The 22,300-nt window shown below is 47.3% G+C and overlaps 1 long non-coding RNA gene across 1 annotated transcript; it reads left to right on the forward strand.

Moving 5' to 3' along the window:
• Positions 1-20,891: 20,891 nt before the first annotated feature.
• LOC104665089 lies at positions 20,892-21,813 on the forward strand. The gene is made up of 2 exons (XR_748363.1): positions 20,892-21,153; positions 21,681-21,813. It is a non-coding gene; the product is annotated as an uncharacterized LOC104665089 (long non-coding RNA).
• The last annotated feature ends 487 nt before the right edge of the window (positions 21,814-22,300 follow it).

The raw sequence follows: 22,300 nt of genomic DNA on the forward strand, positions 1-22,300 counted from the left end.
ATTTTCTCCAGCGGGCACCATCTGGGCATCCTATGATTCAATGCTATCCTGACACTATCTACCTGGAGGTAGCGTCAGATCCACATTGCTCCACCCCACTTCAGATGCCGATCACAAGTCCCAGGTTGTGACGTATGCTTCTGAGCAGTCAGCTGTAAATCAGGGTTCCCAAGATGTCCTCCTTAGGTTTAATTAGTCTACTGGAACAGATCGTGGAACTCAGGGAAATACTTTACTTACATTTACCCATTTATTATAAAGGATGTTAGAAAAGATACAGAAGAGCAGCTAGATGGAAGATATACATAGGGCAAGGTATGTGGGAGCTTCCATGCACTCTCCAGGCACACTATCCTCCCAGTACCTCCAGGTGTTCGGCAATCTGGGAGCTCTCCAAACCCAGTCCTTTTAGGTTCTCATGGAGGTTTCATTAGGTAAGCATGATGGATTACATCATTGGCCTTTGGTGAACAACTCAACCTACAGCCTGGGGCTGAAAGTTCCAACCCTCTAATCATGGCTTGATCTTTCCTGTGACCAGCCCCTATGCTGAAATTATCTAGAGGCCTCCAGCCACCAGTCATCTCATTGGCATACAAAAGATATTCTTATCACTCAGGAGATTCCAAGGGTTTGGGGAGCTGTTGTAAGAATTAGGGGCAGAGATCAAATATATGTGTTTCTCATTATATCCCACCTATCACACCACAGAAGTGAGGTAGTATCTTTCTCGGGGAACCACATCAGAAGGCACTTTATGCCAGACCCTTATTTAGCAGACTTAAAAAAACATAACTGAATCTACAAGGAACTTAAACAAATTTACAGGAAGAAAAACAAACACTCCCATTAAAAAGTGAGCAAAGGACATGAACAGACACTTCTCAAAAAAAGATATTCATGCAGCCAACAAACATATGAAAAAAACTCACTGAGCATTAGAAAAATGCAAATCAAAACCACAATGAGATACCATCTCACGTCTCTCGGCTGGCTGGGCGCGGTGGCTCACGCCTGCAATCCCAGCACTTTGGGAGGCCAAGGCGGGTGGATCATTTGAGGTCAGGAGTTTGAGACCAGCCTGGCCAACATGGTGAAACCCCGTCTGTACTAAAAATACAAAAATTAGCTGGGCGTGGTGGTGGGTGCCTGTAATCCCAGCTACTTGGGAGGCTGAGACAGGAGAATCGCTTGAGCCCAGGAGGTAGAGGTTGCAGTGAGCAGAGATCGTGCCACTGCACTCCAGCCTGGGCAATACAGTGAGATATCATCCCACACCAGTCAGAATGGCTATTATTTAAAAAGTCAAGAAACAACTTCTGGCAAGGTTATGGAGGAATAGCAACGCTTTTACACTGTTGGTAGGAATGTAAATTAATTCAACCATTGTGGAAGACGGTGTGGTGATTCCTCAAAGATCTAGAACCAGAAATACCATTGACCCAGAAATCTCATTACTGGGTATATACCCAAAGGAATACAAATAATTCCATTACAAAGATACATTAACATGTATATTCATTGCAGCACTATTCACAATAGCAAAGATATGGAATCAACCCAAATGCCCACCAATGATAGACTGGATAAAGACAATGTGGCACATATACACCATGGAATACTGTGCAGCCATTTAAAAAAAAGAGAGAGAGATCATGTCCTTTGCAGGGACATGGATGGAGCTGGAAGGCATTATCCTCAGTAAACTAATGCAGGAACAGAAAACCAAACACCACATGTTCTCACTTTTAAGTGGGAGCTGAACAATGAGAACACGAGGACACAAGGAGGGAAACACACACTAGGGCATGTTGGCGGGGGGTGGGGGTGGTGCATTAAGAAGAATAGCAAATGCTTGCTGAGATTAATACCTAGGTCATGGGTTGATAGGTGCAGCAAACTACCATAGCACACATTTACCTATGTGACAAACCTGCACATCCTACACATGTACCCTGGAACTTGAAATAAAAATAAAACTGAGCACTTCTGTGAAGAAACTCATTGGTAGCTTGCCAAGACAATCCTAAGTCAAAAGGACAAAGCTGGAGGCGTCACGCTACCTGACTTCAAACTATACTACAAGGCTACAGTAACCAAAACAGCATGGTACTGGTACCAAAACAGAGATACAGAACAATGGAACAGAACAGAGTCCTCAGAAATAATACCACACATCTACAGCCATCTGATCTTTGACAAACCTGAGAGAAACAAGAAATGGGGAAAGGATTCCCTATTTAATAAATGGTGCTGGGAAAATTGGCTAACCATAAGTAGAAAGCTGAAACTGGATCCTTTCCTTACTCCTTCTACGAAGATTAATTCAAGATGGATTAGAGACTTAAATGTTAGACCTAATACCATAAAAACCCTAGAAGAAAACCTAGGTAATACCATTCAGGACATAGGCATGGGCAAGGACTTCATGTCTAAAACACCAAAAGCAACGGCAGCAAAAGCAAAAATTGACAAATGGGATCTAATTAAACTAAAGAGCTTCTGCACAGCAAAAGAAACTACCATCAGAGTGAACAGGCAACCTACAGAATGGGAGAAAATTTTTGCAATCTACTCATCTGACAAAGGGCTAATATCCAGAATCTACAAAGAACTCAAACAAATTTACAAGAAAAAAACAACCCCATCAAAAAGTGGGGAAAGGATATGAACAGACATTTCTCAAAAGAAGACATTCATACAGCCAACAGACACATGAAAAAATGCTCATCATCACTCGCCATCAGAGAAATGCAAATCAAAACCACAATGAGATACCGTCTCACACCAGTTAGAATGGCAATCATTAAAAAGTCAGGAAACAACAGGTGTTGGAGAGGATGTGGAGAAATAGGAACACTTTTACACTGTTGGTGGGATTGTAAACTAGTTCAACCATTATGGAAAACAGTATGGCAATTCCTCAAGGATCTAGAACTAGATGTACCATATGACCCAGCCATCCCACTACTGGGTATATACCCAAAGGATTATAAATCATGCTGCTATAAAGACACATGCACACGTATGTTTATTGAGGCACTATTCACAATAGCAAAGACTTGGAATCAACCCAAATGTCCATCTGTGACAGACTGGATTAAGAAAATGTGGCACATATACACCATGGAATACTATGCAGCCATAAAAAAGGATGAGTTTGCGTCCTTTGTAGGGACATGGATGCAGCTGGAAACCATCATTCTTAGCAAACTATCACAAGAACAGAAAACCAAACACCGCATGTTCTCACTCATAGGTGGGAGCTGAACAATGACATCACTTGGACTCAGGAAGGGGAACATCACACACCGGGGCCTATCATGGGGAGGGGGGAGGGGGGAGGGATTGCATTGGGAGTTATACCTGATATAAATGATGAATTGATGGGTGCTGACGAGTTGATGGGTGCAGCACACCAACATGGCACAAGTATACATATGTAACAAACCTGCACGTTATGCACATGTACCCTAGAACTTAATGTATAATAAAAAAAAAAATTAAAAAAAAAAATAAAAATAAAATAAAATAAAATAAAACTGAGAATGAGGCTTTTCATTGATATTTAACATGATATTGTCCCCTTCCCCCAAAGCTATAAGATCTGCTCAAGATGTCATCATCCAGGTTGAGGGAAAGGAAAGCCAGTGAAACAGGCTTGCAAGGTACTGTTGTCAGAAAAATAAAGCTATTACATGATTCTACTCCACTGAGTCTGGCTTATAATATGCATTAGGAAAAAATTAACAGACTGGAATGAGGGCACTCTCCAAAAAATAAGAGTGGGAGAAGGATTTCAGGTGGTTTCTCTTTTCTTTGGTTTATCAGTGTAGTGGACTCATACCAAGCAAGCATTTAATTTAGCCACCACCCACCTCCAAACCCTGCCCTCCCATTCCACTTTGAACTAGACATTGGTCTTTGATGCTCATGGTCAAAAAGTAAAGAAGATGAAATAATGTAATCTTTGTCTTTTGAATTTCTAGTATCCCAGGTCATTCTTCTTAAGAGATTATCCAGGGCCATTTTTTAATGTAATTTTCACCTTATACCTGTAAGATTTCAATGACACTATATTTCCAGATTTTTTTTGTACTATTAACTTATATTACTCATGATTGATAATAAAAATTGATATTAAAAAAGGTGAAATATCACCTCTTTCCATGAATTGGCGTTTTGAATTGTGAACCAGAAACCCAAGAAGCCTGGGGTGGGGATCGCACGTCCTTTGCTCTCTCACCAGAACTGTCAGTCTTCAGAGAGGGGACTGGGGGTGGGGTGGTTTATATGTCACTACAGACATCATGGAAATTCTCAGTGTGGCATCTGCAGGAGAAGGCAGAGCTTAGAGGCAGCACCTCAGAGGGGAAAACACCTCTATGGCAGTCAGCAGGCTGGCCTTTCTTCCTCTTAAATGTCTCTGATCTTGCCTCCATCTTCGTGTCCATGAGGGTTCAAGCCTTCATCATTTCTCACTTGGACTGTGGTCCCAGCCCAGACCTCCCTGGTCTCCCTGTGTTTGGTCCGTTCTGTAGCTGAATAATTATCCCAGAGCCCTGCTATTTTTCTACCTTCTTTCCATGGCACCCAGTGTTCCATTGCTTATTCAACTAAATGCATTCACAAACCTCAATACCCTAACGTCACATTCCCCCACCTTCTGGTTCCACCTGACCTCTCCCCACTACCAGTATCTACATCGCAGCCCACTGTGAGCTCCTCACAATCTCCCCAGCCTGCCCCTTCCTACCCCTCGCTGAGCCTTTGCTCATGTCCGGCAACGCCTTCCCTTGATAGTGTAGCCTGCCCAGCTCTGGACTATCCTTGAAGGGCAAACATCAAAGCTACTACATTCAAGAAGCCTTTAGCAAACCTTTCTTGAATGGGAATTGTGGCCAGGCTCTGCAAAGCCCTGAGGATACCACAGTGAGGATGATACAAGCTCTGCTTCCAAGGATTCACAGTCCATCAGGGAGTGGAGACAGAAGCACATCAACAGAGTCAGAAAGGCTAGATGGGAAGAAAAGGACAGAAAAACTATATTGGTAGCAGAAAAGTAAGTTGCCCTTTTAGGTAATGTATTAATTTGCTAGGGCTACTGTGAAACTGGTGGTCTTAAACCACAGAAATCTATTGTCTCGGCAGGGCGCTGTGGCTCACGCCTGTAATCCCAGCACTTTAAGAGGCCAAAGTGAGTGAATCACCTGAGGTCAGGAGTTCGAGACCAGCCTGGCCAATGTGGTGAAACCCCCGTCTCTACTAAAAATACAAAACTAGCCAGGTGTGGTGGCAGATGCCTGTAGTCCCAGCTACTCGGGAGACTGAGGCAGAATAATTGCTTGAACCTAGGAGGTGGAGGTTCCAGTGAGCCAAGATCACACCACTGCACTCCAGCCTGGGTGATGGAGTGATACTCTGTCTCGAAAAAAAAAAGAGAAATCTTTTGTCTCGCCATTCTGAAGGCTGGAAGTTCAAGATCAAGACGTCAGCAGGGCGGTGCTCCCTCTGAAGGCTCTGGGGAAGGATCTGTCCAGGCCTCTCTTCGGGTTCTGGTAGATCCTGGACCTGTGGCAGCATAACTTCAGTCTTCACATGGCGTTCTCCCTGTGCATATGTCTCTGTGCCCCCATGTCCCCTTTTTACAAGGACACCAGTCATAGTGGAATTAGTTCCCACCCTACTTCAGTGTAGCCTCACAGCATCTGCAGTGACCCTGTTTCCGAACAATGTCACATTCTGAGGTACTGAGGGTTAGGACTTCAACATATGAGTTTTTTGGGGGGACAAAATTCAACCCATAACAGATGGAGACAGCCAAGAACCCAAAGGGCAGGGATGAGTGCGGAAGAATAAAACTGGGGTTGTTGGGTTCAAGCTACATTTGCCTCTGTGAGAAAGGCAGCTGTGTCAGAAGAGGGATCTAGGGGAGACAGAAACAGTTCATGGGGATTGAAAAACACACGTCACTGCTATGTGGTATGCCATGCCAGCTCTTTATTCTGTGTTTCCACAAAATCGATTTCTATTCTGGATAGTGGAGTCGGGGAGGGGATTGCTGATGTGCTGGCCCCAAAGCTGGGCAGGGCAAAACCAGCACTGCCCACAGGAGGCCAGGGCTGCTAGGCAACATAAGCTAAAGCAATGCAGCAAGGCATAGAGGAGGAGATGGGAGAGTAGAGTGAGGCAAAGCCTGGGCAGCCGGCTTCGTGAAGACACAACTAACTGCATTCAGCCTCACATTGCCACATGCATTCATTTTTGCAAGTACATTTGATTCTCTTAAATACTTTATATGGTGGAAATTATTGTCTCTGTTTTATAGTTCCTATTTACACACCGTGGCTCAAGGTGGCTCAAGTGTGACGTGACCTGCTGAAGGTACCATAGCAGGTACCGGCAGAAGTGGCTTTGAACCCAGGAAGTCTGATGGCAAAGCCCATGTTTGTTCCATAGTCCCGCAGGGACACTCTGTGCATAGCCTCTTCTTTTTTTTTTTTTTTTTTTTTTTTTTTGTGAGACAGTCTTACTCTGTTACCCAGGCTGGAATGCAGCAGTGCGATCTTGGCTCACTGCGACCTCCGCCTCCTCGGTTCAAGCAATTCTCGTGCCTCGGCCTCCCGAGGTAGCTGGAATTACAGGCGTGCATCACCATGCCTGGTTAATTTTTGTAATTTCAGTAGAGACGGGATTTTGCCATGTTGGCCAGGCTGGTCTCGAACTCCTGGCCTCCAGCAATCTGCCCATCTCAGCCTCCCAAAGTGCTGGGATTGTAGGTGTCAGCCACCATGCCCGGCCTGTAGCCTCTTCTTTAGCAACCCAGGCACCTCATGAACAGCTGAGATCCAGTAATCTGTGTGTGTTGACTGACCAAGGAATGTTTCTGTGCAGCCACCTCCAGAGCCCAAGCCACATCAGCTGCAGCTGGGGTGGACATTTCTTTGCCAGTCCAGGCTCACCTCACATGGCCAGCATCCTACCCAAGCCGTGAGTTTCCGCATCTGCTGCAGGCTCTTTGACACCACCTGACCTTGCTTGGGCAAGCATTGCAGCTCAGATGTCTCAGGGACCTTACCCAGTGGGGGATGGAGTCAGCAGATCAATCACCAGTTTCCAGTCCTGCAGATGAGCAATTCTGGAAGGCATTCTGTAGGCTTGAGGGGTCCTGATAGAACACAGCCCTGTCACCCACTGTGGAGACTGATAAAACACACCCTGGCAATGGCTTTGCTTCCTTCTTGTCCTGTTCTCCCTACTCCCTTACTCCTGCCTCCTGGGATCACCTCCCCAGTAACTAATTGCCCCAAGTCTTTGTCTCGCACTTGACTTTTGAAGAAACTCAAACCAAGACAGTGGTGGTGCTGGTGGGAAAGTGCCCGTTTCCAAGGGGGCCATTCTGAAATTGGTTAGAGCAGGGAGTAAGAAGCCAGCAAAGGCTGAAGTACAGAATATCACAAGGATTTTGCTTCAGGGGGAATGCTGGAGAGGAAGACCTGGGGCATATCACACACTTTGGGCTCCACTTAAGCACAGAAGACACAGACTTAGATTTGTATTTCTGGAAGACACACTGACTGCCCAATGGAAGATGGATTAAAGGGAGCCAGAATGGGGTCGGGGAGACCAGTGAGGAGACCATTGTCATAACTAAGTGTAGATGATAAGACCCAGACCAAGGAGGCACCCACAGCCTGAAGAGAAGGCTGGAGTCCAGAATAGCTTAGAGAGTGGGATCACCAAGCCTCGCCTCGGCAAGAGCCTGATAAGCTCAGGAGCTGGAAGCAGGGGAGGGAGACCGTGAGGGCTGACTCTAGGCGTCTGGTGCCTTTCTCTGATGGAGGGGTCACAGGGCAAGGAGGGGAGAGGAAGGGACCGTGTTCCAAAGGTCTCTGGAGCACAGCAGAGGTCTGTGTGTGGTGCTCAGCGGAGAGGTCAGGTTTGGAGCAGACTTGGGAGGTGTCCACCTAGTGACCTCAGTCCTGTCCCTCCCTCCTAGCCCATTCCTGGCTGTGCAGCAGGACCTCTGCCTCTTCTCCTCTCTGGTCTCCAGAACTCTCCTTGCTCCCAGCTTGAAGGTGGGGGCAGACAAGCCTGGGCCAGACCACTCCTGCCCCAAGACTCCCAGCAGGGCACTCTGAGTCCCAGGCCCCCATCCCAGGAGGAACAGTCTGGAGGTGGGGGACACAGCTGGGACCTAGTACCAGCCCTTGGGAACCTCTCTCTCATTGTTTCCATAGCAGCCCCAGCCCAAAAACAATTCCGGAGGCTCATGGGAAAGCAGCTTTTGCCAAGTCACTGCCCTGTATCAGGTGGCCTGGATGGAGTGGGGGTGGGGCATCCCTGTGGCATCAGGGAGTGAGGCAGGGAGGCTGGGGAAGGCCTGGAGTCCTGGTTCTGCATGGTGCCTGCAGCAGGCAGAATGGCAGCCGGAAATCACGGCTCACTCAAGGAAACTGACTGAAGAGAGGAATGAAGCTGTGGGCAGGGTGAAGGCCATCTGCCAGGGGTTGGGGAGCACCCAGAGACTAGCAACATCAGGGAGCTGTTACCACCCTGAGGACTGCAGGGCAGGGCAAGGGGCAGGAGTGGTATGCAGCTGGGACCTCAGAATGCAGCAGCTGCCAGATCGTGGCCACGCAGGGAGCAGCCTGGCCACCAAATGCCCCCATCTCTCTCTTCTGCTCACTAATCTCCTGCCACGGCATCTGCTGGCCAAATCTAACAGAAAAGTGATGCATGCACAGAAGTTGGCCAACCCAGGCACAGAGCAGGATGGGTCTGAGGGTGAAAGAACGTTTACAGCATGGAACCTGGATGAGTCCCCCCACACTGCACTGCTCAGCAGTGGCTCCAGAAGGCTCTTCTGTGGAGCTGCATGTCTCATCAGCAGAGGGGGAACGATGATAATGCCTATGTCCCCATCACATAGCAGGCACTCCAGACTTCCCTCCCTTCATCTAGTCCCCCTTCACATTTGACAGCAGCAAGCACCCCCATGCACACACGGACCCTCGTACAGCAGCTCTGACCCTGTGGGGCTTTCAGTCAGATGGGCTGCTTTTTGAAGCTCTCTGATGTGCAAGGCTTGGAGTCTGAAGACCTGGATTAAGGTCCTGACTCCATCCTTTACCTTAAGTTAGTCTCTTTCCATATCTGAATCTTGATTTCCTCACCTGTTAAAAAAGTCATCATAAAAAACTTCATCTCCATTATTTTTACCCACACCCTTAGCATCCTTTCCCCACATGCCCTGAGACTCTCCCTCAGAACAGAGCTGCTTGCACTGATTCACATGCACATGTAATTGACTGGTGATGAACTTCAAGCTTTTACAGGGTAATGGGAGGATAAACAAATGAATCAGCCAGTGAGTTTAGAGGGTGTATCTTGTTCATATCTTTATCATCTGAATCTAGTACAATGCCCTGCTCCTTGTAGGTACAGGACAGAAGTTTGCAGACTCACTCAACTCTCATCTCATGTATCTCTGTGTTCTGGGTACCCTGACACAGCCTGGCAAGCAGAGGGTGCTTGTGCGTGTAATCAGTACCTGAAGGAACGACTGAATCCAGTGGGACCCAAAGGCCACATCTGAGTGTGGGGTTGTGGCCTGGAAAGGCCAGAAGCACAACCCCAGGGGCCTTGACCTCTCGCCTCTCTGTATGCAAGAAGTCAAGGCCTTGGCAACAGCTGCAGCCAGCTGGCACCGGGTCCCTGCAAGAGTCATTGTTTGGCCAAAACAGGAAGCCGCCCGAGGGGAAGTGTGGCCTCGCCTCAGTGAACCCCTGAAGAATGGCCCCCGAGAAACTTGGGGACGTGCCGGCAGGCACAGAGTGTATTACAGCAGCACCTCCCCACCCAGGCCAGGGGACAGTCCTCACTCGACCCTGGATGCCTGGTGCAGTACAGGGCTGGGGACCAAGGGGCTGGGTTCTAATCCTGTGCAACCCCTCTCTGGACATATCTCCTTATCAGCTCTTTGCAGTCGAAGGATTCCATGTCTGACTGTCTCATTGGTCCTTCTGGCTACCTGTTTCCTGTGGTCTGCCAGCGCTTGGTACAGACAAGGCCCATGGAATGAGCCCTTTTCCACCAGGAGTAGGGAAGCCTGGTGGTTCCATAGCACTTCACCGTTAGCAAAGCATCATATCATTTCATGTAATTTCCCCCAACAATTACACCAAGAGGCATCGGCAGTGAGGCTTATGGTCCCATGTCATAGAGGAGGACACAGAAGCTCAAAGCCAGGATTCAAACCCACGTCCCCACCCTTGGGGCCTAGTGGGCAGCGGCTGAGGCAGCTCAGAGGAGGCAGCAGCCCCCTACAGCAACAGGAGGAATGGGGTCAGAGGCTTATGCTGGCAGCCTGAGGTCTGCTTGGTTGGCATTTATTTCTCTTAATTCATGCTGTGCCACTTACCCACTGTATGAGCCAAGCAAGTCACTCCATTTCTCTGTGCCTGAGTCCTCACTGGGGATCTGGAGATGATGCCTGTCCTGCTGAACCCAGGCTGTGCAGGGGTCGCATGAGCAGAGGGGCAACTAACGCTCATCTTCCTGTGGACACATCGGCTGCTGACCCAGCCTCTGGTCCTCTCTTCCTTCCTCACAGAACCCCAATTCTGTTGGCTATTCTACCCGCCCCCAAGTTTAGCTCTAGAGTCCAATTAATCTAAGTCAACCAGGACATGCCACTCCTGGGAAGATGGTCATTGATTGGAAATATGACCCAAGTTGTCCCATTCAGATCTAAGGAAAAAACTTATGATCTGCACTGGAAGAGAAGTCCTCTCCTGCTCTCTCCCACTGGACATTCCCATGCAGGCATGGATTCCCCATTGCCACTGGCAGCCACCCTCAGCCCTGGGGAGGATGGCAGCCCTCCTTATGAGGCTGGAAGGGGAACCAGTCAAGGACTAGAGAGCATGGAAAAGCCTGTATTCTTGACGATACCAGGAGCTACTCTGGACTTGCAGTGGTGTGACAGGATACACCTCTTTGCTTTATTTAGGTCGTTGGCAGCAGAGTCTATGCTTACTTGCAGCCAAAGGCATCCTCATGCCCTTCATCATGTTGCAGTCACTGATGTACAGAGAAGGGGAAATGGGCCCGCCCTGCACACAGTGGCTCATACCAGGGCAAATTCAAAACCCCTGGCTGCTCTGCCAGAGCTGACAACTTGTTGGTGTGAAGTTGGCCTTTGTTGAAAAATTGTACAGCCATTAAAATTATGTTTGCAAGCAATTGTTATTAACATGGAGATGTGTTAAGTGAAAAAGGACAGAATACAAACGCATGTATGTAGTGTGATCATAACTGAAAAAATGTTGGCTTTTGGAAGTTCTGCATTTTTTCTTCTCTGTTCCTTCGGGCATAGACAATTCCTTCCTCCTTAAAGCTGGCCTCTTGCTTGGACCCAGGCCACCCCACTGGCATTAATACTGCAAGACTGATGGGTTGGGGAGATAGAGAGCCCAGACTCCAAGACCCCAGCCCTGGCTGTTCCCTCTGCTCAGCCTCCAGTTACTCCCTTCCTCTTTCCTCCAAGGACCTCAGCCTCTTTACAGCCTTAGGATTACAGGGTTTTCAAAACATAGGAACTCTTGGAGCTGACAAAAGTGGAAACAGACCCAGATATAGGCAAGAGACGTGTCCCATGTCAAAAAGAGGTGGGACTGGAACCCAGGTATCTTGAGTCCTGGCCCAGGACTGTTCCCCATCAACTGCAGGAAAGCCAGAAATTGATATAACTTTTTCTGTTTTGGGTCTCCACCATATCCCGGATGTTTCTTGTCTTCATCCATCTTTTCTGTCTCTATGGCCACTGCTCTGATTCAGGCGTTGTGGTCTCTAGACTGGTAGTGGCCTCTTTCTAAGTTGCAGTTCACATCTGCAATCGTGCCTCCCAAACAGCTGCCAGAAGGATTGTCCTTAATGCAGACCTGACTCTGTCATCCCCCTGCTTCATTGTCTGTAAGATTCAGGATCCTTAGGCTGGCAGAGAGGGCCCTCATGATTGACCACTCCCCAGCCTCATCTGTCACATAAGACCTATATTTCTTCTACTAAACTCAGTTGTTGCCTCCTCCAGGCAGCTTTCCCAGATCCCTCTATCTGTGGATGGCACAATGTATATAGGTCCATCATGGAACCCTTTGCAGGATAAGAAGGTCTAACCCCAGCATCTGCTCCTCTGCACCACAAATGCTTATAAAGCACATATCACATCTGCTCAGCATTCCTGCCTGCCCTGCACCCTCCACCAGGTTTGACCTTGTCCGTGTGAAATTTCCCCTTGTTGGTTCCAGGTTATCTGTCCTTAGCCCCAGGAATGAGCAAGGGGGCAAAATGTAGGAGATTCTGACTCCTCATCCTCAGCAGGCTCTGGTGCTCCCCGCTCTGCCCATCTACTGATTCAACGTGGATGCAAGTGAGTCTCTACTGAACATCAGAGATGCGTTGAAGCAGGCCAGGCCCAGGGCTCTGTGAAGTCACAGGGTCAGAGCTTAACAAACAATCCCCTCTGAGTATGGCCAAGAAAAACCCCAAACTTGGAGCCTGATGCTGTGATTCCAGGAGCTCCACTTCCAGGAATTAATCCTGAGAGACAAATATCCAGAAGGTGGACAAAGAAGAACATGGCGGAATTTATTTATAATAGCAAAAATCTGGAAACAATCTAGAAGTCTAGCAGTAACAGCAAGGGTAAATACATTCATGCATATTCAGATAGTGAAAAATTGTACAGCCATTAAAATTATGTTTGCAAACAATTGTTATTAACGTGGAGAAGTGTTAAGTGAAAAGGGACAGAATACAAACGCATGTATGTAGTGTGATCGTAACTGAAAAAATGCATAAAATCTGGGAGGAAATATCCAAAAATGCTAGAAAATGATTGACTTAGGGTAGAAAGATTAAAATGTTTCGTATGTTTATGCTTTCCAAATTTTCTATTTAATAGTATGAGCTTCTATTCATTTTTATAGTCAGGAAAAATGAATTAGACATAGAGAAAAAGAAGAGATTAATTCTAGTCCCAACTCTGGTGTTAACAGGACACAACCTTGGGCAAGTCAGCCACCCTCTTCCAAAGTTCATTTCCTCCTTGTCTATTCATCTGTTCCTTCTTTCCTTCATTCTAGAAGGGACTCACCTGTGCCAGGCCCTGTGCTGGGCACTAGGGACTCAAACATGAATCAGAATGTAAACATATGGAAAGATGTCTAACCTTCTACATAATCAGAGAAATGCCAATTGAGGCTAAGTCAAGATGTCATTTCTCATCTATTAGATTGGCAAAAACTCAAAAGTTTGAGAACGTGCACTGTGGGCAAGACCGTGGGAAAAGAGGCCCCTCTCCTACATTGTCTGGTGGGAAAACAAAATGGTGCAAGCCCTACCTGGAGGGGAACTTTTGTCGCAAAATTACATTTGAATTTACCCTTTACCCTGGCAATCCCATCTTGGCAAAAATAAGAGAAGACAGATTCATAAAGCTATTCACGGCAGCATCATTTGTAATAGTAAAAAAACTAGAAACCACTCAAATGTCCATCAATAGGGGTTGCTTGACCACACAATAGACAACTCTGTAGCTAGAAAAGGGAATGAGGCCAGGCGCAGTGGCTCATGCCTGTAATCTCAGCACTTTGGGAGGCCGAGGTGGGCGGATCACAAGGTCATGAAATCAAGACCATGGTGAAACCCCGTTTCTACTAAAAATACAAAAAATTAGCTGGGGTGGGCGCCTGTAGTCCCAGCTATTCATGAGGCTTGAGGCAGGAGAATGGCGTGAACCTGGGAGGCAGAGCTTGCAGTGAGCTGAGATCGCGCCACTGCACTCCAGCCTGGGCGACAGACCAAGACTCTGTCTCAAAAAAAAAAAACAAAAAACAAAACAAAACAAATTAGTCAGGCGTGGTGGTGCATGCCTGTAATCCCAGCTACTCGGGAGGCGAGGCAGGAGAATTGCTTGAACCCAGGAGGCGGAGGTTGCAATGAGTAGAGATCATGCCACTGCACTCCAGGCGAGTGACAGAGCAAGACTCCGTCTCAAAAAAAAAAAAAAAGGAATGAAGATCTCCGCATGCCGTGACAGTGTGACCTCTGGGCTGGGTAAAACGTTAACTGAAAAGCAGAGTGGACTAAAATGCATATAGTACATTATCATTTTATCCAAGAAAAAGGAGGAGAATACACAATACATGTGTATTTTTAAAATTAAACATCAGTTAAAAGATAAAAAATAAAATTAAACAATTGTTGTCTGTTGAAGTGGGGAGGAAGTGTGGTAAGGGAATGGAGTAGAAGCCAGACTTCTCTGAATATACCTTATTATATAGGTTAGCTTTCAAATTACATAAATTCTTTACATAAAAATAAAACAAAATTAAATTTAAATAAAAGTCAAAAGCAATCCCCCCAAATCAAAAGCAAAATGAAATCAATAAATCTGTGTATTGAACTGGTGTCTTCACCAAACAAAGTTGAATTATTTTAAGTGATTTAGAAACCTGGTAGCTTGACTGTAGCTTGACTAGTAGGCTATATATTCTAAGGACGAAAGAATCACAGACAAATTATAAAGTGCTTTCAGTAATCAAGTAATCATATTATTAATACCACTATTGGTATTATTATTCTGATATTTTTATAATATGTATATATAGAAAGAAAGCAGGAGAAATGAATCAGTAATAATGTCGATGTTGTTAGGAAGCAAGATGTTCAGCATTACACAAAAGAGATTCAGATACAAAATCAAAAAACTTACATAAAAGCCCTATAGTTGAAGGTTTCATACAAAGTATCAGTATGAACCCTTGATGTATATCTTCTTAAGAAAAAAATTTCCTAGCTCTGCACCTTGAGAAGGTCTAAAAGCAAAGACCAACTGAGCACACCTCACACCTCACACCCAGATTTGTGGTTTCTAAATGCCACTTCTTATGAAAAAGAACCAGGGTTCTTGAAGAACTATCTAATTCTAGGTCTAGGCAGAAAGTATACAAGACAAACCTGGACATCTCGTTTTACCAGAAAGTCAGGATGGTATTAAACACTATTAGGGTTAGGCCAAAAGGACTTAGACGACCAAGAGAGCTCTATGGGCCAAAGGTGGGGCAATTTGAGTGATAACAAGGTTAATAACTGCAATAAATTGAAAATCTCCAAATGCGTTTAAAAATATTAGATAATAATTTTAAAAAACGAAAACAAAACCAAGGATCAAAAAATCTTTGCTGATCACCTTTACAGACTGTGAGGGAATCAACTCATTATTCTGAAAACTGATAAATAAAGGAGAAATCAGCCAGTATTAATCCTGTCCTTCCTAAACCAATTGTACCTCAGAGGAACCAAAGCATCAAGGAGAGAAGTTTTTCTCCATAGAAGTGTTCCAGCTAATAAATGAAGAAAGAATGATAAAATTAAAACATCATTGTTTTGTAATTCTCTGATGAATACTAGATGTAGGCAGCGATCATCAAAGCCTTCTAAAAGCACAAAAGGAGAGACAGCCAAACATTATAAATATGATGTGCCTTCTGAAGAAAGCAGACACGCCACTTGTGAAGCATTCTCCCTCACACACTGCGTCTAATCAAGTGTTTAGATCTAACTACCAATTTACGGGAAAGGCAGGAAACTGAAGAATGTGTTAAATAACACTAAGGGGGAATGCAGCAAGAAGGTGGTAAACTACATGGGATCAACAACTTGGCTTAGTCAACAAATAAATATATATTTTAAAATAGGAAATCCCAGCATTTTGGGAGGCCGAGGTGGGAGGATCGTTTGAGCCCAGGAGTTCAAGACCAGCCTGGGCAACATGGCAAAACCCCATCTCTACAAAAAAAAAAAAAAAAAATTAGCCAGTGTGGTGGCACATTCCTGTAGTCACAGCTCTTAATACTTGGGAGACTGAGGTGGCTGAATCACTTGAGCCTGGAAGGCAGAGGTTGCAGTTAGCCGAGATCACATCACTGCACTCCAGCATGGGGAACAGAGCAAGACGGTGTCTCAAGACAAAATAAAAATAAAAAATAAGGAGAGACCAGGCTCAGTTGCTCACACCTATAATCCCAGCACTTTGGGAGGGTGAGGTGGGAGGATCACTTGAGCTTAGAAGTCTGAGACCAGCCTGGGCAACATGGCAAAACCCTGTCTCTACAAAAATTACAAAAAATTAGCCAGGTGTGGTAGTGCATGCCTGTGGTCCCAGCTACTCAGGAGCCTGAGGTGGGAGGATCTCTAGAGCCCAGGAGGTCGAGATTACAATGTGCCAAGATCATGCCTCTGCATACCAACCTGGGTGACAGAGTGAGTTAGACCTTAATTCAAAATAAAAAAAAAAAAACCAACCCCCCGCCCCCCCAAAAAAAAACAAAAAGAGAGGAAGGAGAATAGATTGAAAGAGATTTAAGAGAAAACAATCAAATGCAATGTATGGAACTTGTGTAGATCCTGATTTTGAACAAATTAACTTTAAAAGATCTATAAAAAATATTTGTTAGACAATGGGGAATTTTTTTATTTGGAGACGAGGTCTTACTCTGTTGCCCAGGCTGGCCTTGAACTCCAGGGCTCAAGTGATCTTCCTGCCTCAGCCTCCCAAAGTTCTGGGAGTGATCATGCTTACGAGCATGATTTGGAGTAATCTGGAGTAATCACGCTTACAAGTGTGAGCCACCACGCCCGGTTTATTGAGGAAATTTAAACACCACTAGATATTTAATGATAATAAAAAATTATTATTAAAAATGTAGGCAGGATAATGGTTTCTGGCCATGCCTTTATCTTTTAGAAATACAGACTGCAATATTTATTTATTTTGAGACAGGGCCTTGCTATGTTGCTCAGGCTGGTGTTGAACTCCTGGCCTCAAGTAATCTGCCCACCTCAGCCTCCCAAGTTGCTGGGATTTACAGGCATGAGCCACTGCACCCAACTCCTTGCAGTATTTGTGGATAAAATTATTTGATGTTTAAATTTGCTCTGAGTAATCCAGTGGGGAGGAGTTGGGGGACAGAAATGAAACAAGAGTGGCCTGAGTTGGTGAGGGTCGAAGTTGGGTGAGGAATACACGGTGTTTTTGTACTATTTTTGTTGTGTGTTTGAAATTTTCCGCAATAAAATGTCTTTGCTGCTGTCAAGGAGGTGGGGAGGAAGACCCAGACTTTCCCTCCAAGGCTGAGGCAGGGGACGGGAGATTGGGAGGTGTGAACTTTCCTCAGGAGTGAGCAAAAACAGGAACGTGCCTGCAGAGGGAGGAGTTCCCAAAGAGGAAATGGCACAGGAGCAGCAAATACAGAGAAGATGCACACTCTGAAGAAGGCAGGCAGCTTCTGCACTGAGGGAGCAAATGGGCATGTCAGGGGCAGCAGCTGGGAGAAGGCGGGAGCGCCACCCGGGGATAGTCTGGGATGCCCAGCCAAGGAGCCCTGGAAGGGTTGCCCTGGGGACTAACACTGTAGGCTCTGTGTTTTAGCCGGGTCACCCACACAGCTGAATAGAGGATGGACTGGAGAGAGAGGCCTGGATGTAGGTAGGGAGGCCAGAGCAGTGGCCAGGTATTTCCTGCACTGGGGTCCTGGAGACAGACAAGGAGGCCCGAGCCAGGGAGTGGCCTGGGATGGACTGCAGGAGACAATACGAGTGCTGCAGCCAGGAGGAGGGTGCTGGGAGGGAGGAGGGCAGTGAGACCCATTTGTGGCCTGGGCAACTTGGTGGATGTTGGTGCCACTATTAAGATAGGTTGAGAGGGCAGGTCAGGCCCCTTCATCTAGAGCCCTGGGCTCGGAGGCAGGGGCCTGGGATCTGGCCCCAGCCCTGCTGTCTGGCTGTGGAACCCAGGGCATGTCTCTACCCCTCTCTGAGCTAGGGGTCCCCATCTCTAAAGCAAAGGCTAGGAGCCTCAGATCAGGGGTTCTCCAAATCTGCCCTGAGTCAGCCCAGCCCACGCGTGCACCCTTCTTGCCTGCGAAGGGCTCACAAGTTCTCATCTGGCGTCACTGAAAATCCAGTGGTGTGATGTCAATGGCATTTCCCTTCAGAAAAAGGAAATGAGCTTAGCGAGCGTGTTACCAGGAAAGGAAAGTTAGTCGGGCCCCACCCTCTGCAGCCCCGTGCTCCCCGCACAAAGCATGCAAGGCCCCACTGCCTGGGGCTGGGGCAGGACCCAGAAATGTCATAGTTCAGAGAGAGACACCAACAAAACAGCCTTGACTTCCAAGCAGGGCTGGGCTGCCCTCAGCAGAGTCAGCACCTTCTCTGGCTCCCATGGCCTGGACCCTGGCCACACTCGGAGACTGCGGTCACGGATAGCTCCAGGGTCTCATCAAACATCAGCAAGGCCCAAAAGCTGTGCTCTTTATAGCCAGGAGACTGAGACCCAGCCAGGAGAAGGGGCCTGGCCCAGGATGCAGAGCCAGTCAGAAGACAACCCAGACACGGGCCACATGGCACTGCGGAGTCAGGTGGTCCCTGAAGGCCTGTCTTGCTTCAGAGCTCCCAGAATGCCCCGTTCCTGGTGGATGTACCCAGAGAGTCCCTCTCCAGTTCCAAATGTTAAGTGCCTTTACTAAATGAAACCACTCCCTGACCCTTAGCTTTTGACCATCTGAACATTCCTTAAAATGAACTATGAAGATGAAATGAAAAACAGTGTCAATCTAGCCAATAAAATTGTTATATACTTTGGAAAAAGTGAATAGTAAATTGGTAAGTTTGGTATATTCGGCAAATTGGTCATTTGAAAACCTGATCAGTTGTCAAGCTGATCATCAAGCAGATTCGTTTTTAGGGATTTGACCTAGAGCCTCCCACAGACTCCACCCACCAGGCCTCCTCCCACCTTCGAGCTGCATGAGCCAGGCCAGATCCACTGCATCTCCCCAGCCCAACCCTCAGCCCAGAACCTGACACACAGGCGGATCCAGGCTCTAGCTCGTTAACTGCTGAGTAAACTAAGGAGATGTTGAGTCCGTGTTGAACCTGAGCGCCCTGGGTAATTGGAGGGGCCCACAGGAGGTGGATTAGCAGGGGCGGCCCTGGTCAGCCCCGACACCGTGAGGTAACCGTCTGGAAAAACCCCTCACCTTTGCTCTTATTGTAAAAGTCAACTCAGGTCATACTTTCCACTGTGCCCCCCACAGCGAGGGCATCTGGTTCACCCTCCCACGCACCCAGGGGTAGGGGGTTTTCAGGTGAAGTGGAACTAGGTGTTTGTGTTTCTGCACCTTTGCAGGATCGCTCAGCAACAAAGGAGCCAGAAAAGGCAAGGTGTACACACCGCGTGCAGCATGGGCAGGCCTGCAGGCGTGCAGGTAAGAGTGTGTGCATGCAGGCGTGTGCACACGAGTTTGCATGTGCAGATGCGGATGGCTGTGGTGCGTGGTGGTGGTGTATACATGCAGATGCTTATGGATCTGTGCCAACTGTTATTAAGCACATATGTAATCCATGTGTGTCTGTGCATGCATGTGTTTGTGTGAGTCGCAATGTGTATACAACCTTTCACAATAAGTGAATTGAGTACATATACCTGTTATCCATGGAAGTGTATGATGACTGGACACGTAAATATGTGTGTTTGTGTGTGTTTATACGTTGTGCATAGATGCATGATTGTGTATTTATGCTAATCCATTTAAGCATATGGGATGCGTGTTGATGTTTGTGTAATGTCTGTACATACTCCCTAGGTGCATCTTAATACAGGAATATGGCTGGGTGCGATGTGTATGTATGTGTGTACCTGTGTGAACAGGTGTGCCTGGAGGTCTGTGAGTGTGTGGATAGGCATATTTGCCTGTGTGCATGTGTGATTCATGTGGTGTGAGTGCACATGGTCACAGGCAAATGTCTGTGTGGGCACACACGTGCCCTGTTGCCCTTTTCTATCTTTTCCACTTGGGAAATCACAGAACTTCTGAGTCCTAACCATGGCTGGTGGCTCTTCCAGGAACAGTTTCCTGGACCCAAAGGGTAAGCTTGTCAGGGACCCAAGTGAATGAGGAAGTGGGTGGGCCCGGGTCTGCGGCTCCTTCCTCTGAGAACGGCTGTGGATCAGGGAAATCTTGCTGCCACCTCTGGTCTTTAGTCCACCTCTCAGTAGTAGCTTTCAAAGCTTTTTTTCGGAGGGGTCTCCACGGAGCATAGTCTTAAGCTTCTAGCCTATGTTGTCCCTGTCCCTGGACCTGTTTGGTTGATATTCTCTTACAGTTTAAAAAACACATCCACATCCATACCCTTAGCTAATCCTTGTGACCTTCTAGTCTGTTTGGAGAGGCTGGGAGCAGAGTGCTTAAAAGAGCCAGGCCTGGTTCCATTCCTGCCCCCTCTTCTAGGTGAGCAACTTCCACCTCTTCCAGCCTCCCTCACAGGAATCACAGATCACGTGAGATGACACCCATGAAGGGCTTGACCAGCATCTGGCACATGGTGAGGCCTGCAAAAATGTGGGCTATTGTTTTTACTATTATCCCATTTTATAGATGAGGAAACTGAGGCTTGGAGAGTCTCTCTGCCTTTGTCAACCTGGAGATGCTGGGAAGGGAGACCCATCCCGCCTCAGATGCCTGTCCTCCATCGCCAGGAGTGTTCTCTTGTTCTTCCGGGCTTGGCCAAGCGGTGGTAAACCCCACATGTGGTTCTGTGGTTGCCCACACAGTCCTAAAAATAGCCAACAGGAACCCAGGGGCTCCCCCTTGGTGAGTGGCAGCATGCTCAGTCCTCAGGCAGCCACCGACCTGCTTGTTCCCTACAGGCAAGCAGGTCCTGTCTAGGGACGGGCTGGGTGGCCTGGGTCCCATGCATGATGAGCCAGAGGCTGTGCCAAGCTTATAGTAAAGATTATTTTATTTCATTATGTTTTCTTACGTCTGTGATGTGGAGGCCATGGCTCCACTGGACTCATGAGGAGACTGAGGCTCAGAGCGATGAAGTGACCTGCTCAAAGTTAAGGAGCTTCAGTGAGGACCCAAGTTGTTCTGATCCTAAGGTCACCATCCTTAATTCCTCTCCCTGTGGGGTCTTCCCTATCTTGAACCTGGAGACAGCTGTGCAGTGGCAAGAGAAAGACCTTCAGAGCCACACAGACCTGGCTTCCAATTCCAGCCTCCCTGATGACCCCTGGTGGCCTTGGTAAGTCACCTCACCTATTTCAGCCTCAGTTTCCTCACTGACAAAATAGGAGCCACGCTGCACATGATGTAGGAGTATGGTGGGGATCCAACGAAAGAAGGCACACAAGCACCCGGGGGAGGCCTGGCATGCAGCACTGGCTCAGTACACAGCCACTCACTGGCTCTGCTCCTCCCCACATTGACTATGCTTCCAAAGCTGGGGTGAGAGGAGCAGCATTGGTCGAGCTCCTAGAAGTGTCCTGCCAAGTCAGGGAAGTGGAACGGAGAGGAGGTCCCTACGGCAAATTGAAATTTCCCAAAAAAGATCTCAGGAGTGTTCCTAATTTTACACCCTGGAAACTCGTCATTCTCCATCAGGAGATGGAGTCCATTGCTCTTCCCCTTGAAACTGGGCATGCCTTCGAGATGGCCTCCATGAAAAGAATGTGACAGAAGGGACATGAAAACTTCCTAGGCTAAACCTAAAATGTGGTACAGCCGCCACCCGTCTGTCTGTCTATCTTTCTGTCTCTGTCTTTCTCTTAGCATGCTTGCCCTTGGGACTCAGATACCATATTTTGAGGAAGCCCAAGCTACATGCAGAGGCCACTATAGATGTTTTGGCCAACAGCCCAAGCTTCAGCTGCCAGAAGTATGAATAAACCAACTCTTCAAATGATTTCAGTTTCCAGTGCATCCCAGATAATGTCCAGAGGAGCAGAGATGAACCATCCTCTCTGAGCCCTGCACAAATGCAGACTTGAGAACAAACTAAATGTCATTGTCTCAAGCCACTAATTTTCAGGGAGGCTTGGTACACAGTGCTAGGTAACAGGAATAGCCCCCCTCTTCCTCTGCAGCTCTCCCTAGGTACAGGCAAACTCCCCCACCCATGCTTCATCCCCATCCCGCAGACAGAACCTGGAGTCAGTCCTTCCACCCACAACTGTGCCTTCCGAACTAAGCTCAAAGCCCAGCTCTGTGCCTTTCAGATCGGTGCCCTAGGGCAAGTCACTAACCCTGTATGACAAATCCCTCTGTGTCAGATGGGAATTATAATAGTGCCCCTGAGGAGTCTTGGGGGGATTTAATAAAGTGCCTGGAACATAGCGAGTGCTCATTAAGTGGACATAGGGACATGAGGCTTGGGAAAAAGGAAGGGGTTA

The sequence above is a fragment of the Rhinopithecus roxellana genome, chromosome 15 (assembly GCF_007565055.1).
Source record: "Rhinopithecus roxellana isolate Shanxi Qingling chromosome 15, ASM756505v1, whole genome shotgun sequence".
In the NCBI taxonomy this organism is placed as follows: Eukaryota; Metazoa; Chordata; class Mammalia; order Primates; family Cercopithecidae; genus Rhinopithecus; species Rhinopithecus roxellana.